Raw genomic sequence first — 1,514 nt, 5'->3', positions numbered from 1 at the left:
CCTTTTTGGCCTAAAGTCCCCTCCCTTCTCAGACTCTAAGGGCCCTGTTTGGCCTAGCACCATTTCTGCTAACAATGGGCCGATGACCCTTATCAATAGCCAGAGGATCTGAGTCACCAGTTTTGGGGCAATTATCTGGATTTGAGGGAGAGGGCCTTTTTCCCAAAGAAAAGGAGGAAAGAAAACTTAACTAGGTTGACTAAAAAGATTAAGAAGTCCCCTCCCTTCTCAGACTCTAAGGGCCCTGTTTGGCCTAGCACCATTTCTGCTAACAATGGGCCGATGACCCTTATCAATAGCCAGAGGATCTGAGTCACCAGTTTTGGGGCAATTATCTGGATTTGAGGGAGAGGGCCTTTTTCCCAAAGAAAAGGAGGAAAGAAAACTTAACTAGGTTGACTAAAAAGATTAAGAACTCTGCAAGAGATGTCTCATTTCATTTTCTGCTAAAAGATTAAGAATTTTACAAGTGATGTACTGTATCAGGTCTATTGGCTGAGCAGCACAGGCAGTATTAGTCCCAGACTTGGTTGCCTTCCAATTTCACTAATAGGCTTTTAAAACTCTTTAAGTGAAGGATGCAAGTGAATTTAAAGAAGCATGCTCTTTTCCGCACAGGCACCTTATCGAGTTCTGTAATGTTTCTATATGAGGGCATTTGTAGAAGGAAGTAAAGGAATGATGACATGAGATTGTCCAAACCTGTAAATAATGTTTATAAAAGATTATTTGAGGCAAACTGATGACATATGTTGGAAGGCAAGATCTCAAATGCTCCTGAGAATAAGAGTTTTGCAGTTCTTTTAGGCACTTAAAATTAAGGAAGGAATGTAAAGAAGATTACATGAAGGTAGGGGAAAAGCAAGGCAGAGATTGGATTACAGGATAGTTAACAAAATTATGGCACTCTTGACTGTGGTTAGGGCTTATTTCAAAGGCATGGTAAACTGGATGCACAGAAACAATGGACAGAGCTTGCTTAAGGCAAAGATAAAACTTTTCCTAAAAAGTTATATGCCTAGAGCATGACTATTCACCTTGACCTGCCCATTTAGGAATTTATGATTAGATCACCTTGTAAGGTTAATTTTGTTAGAAACCACTCACCTGCCCACACTTTCCCTGCTCCCCCACCGCCCGCCCCACACAGTAAGAATCTTGGAGCCAGATCTTGCTTGCTATACATTATTTAGAAAAAACTTTATTCCCCACCACTCAGTTTGATAGCAGATGTTTTTCCTAAATGCCTTTCTTTATACGACTTCCACAGAGGTGGAATAAGATACTTGGAGGATGGTTAACTTCACTGGTCCAGATTTTTCAATCAGTAGAAGTAATCTATTCAAATTAATAAACGTTAAATTCAATATATTTCTGTTCTCCCCCAGAACTAGTACAATGCAGTGATCTTTAGTAAGTATTCTTCTCTGCAGAGACAAAATTTCCCTTGGTATGGCCATTCCGACATCTAGACTGGGGAGGGGAGAGCATGGACCTAGCTAGAAGACCTCTAA

This window comes from Pteropus alecto, unplaced genomic scaffold (assembly GCF_000325575.1).
Source record: "Pteropus alecto unplaced genomic scaffold, ASM32557v1 scaffold239, whole genome shotgun sequence".
Classification (NCBI taxonomy): Eukaryota; Metazoa; Chordata; class Mammalia; order Chiroptera; family Pteropodidae; genus Pteropus; species Pteropus alecto.
Note: the sequence above shows the minus strand (reverse complement) of the source record.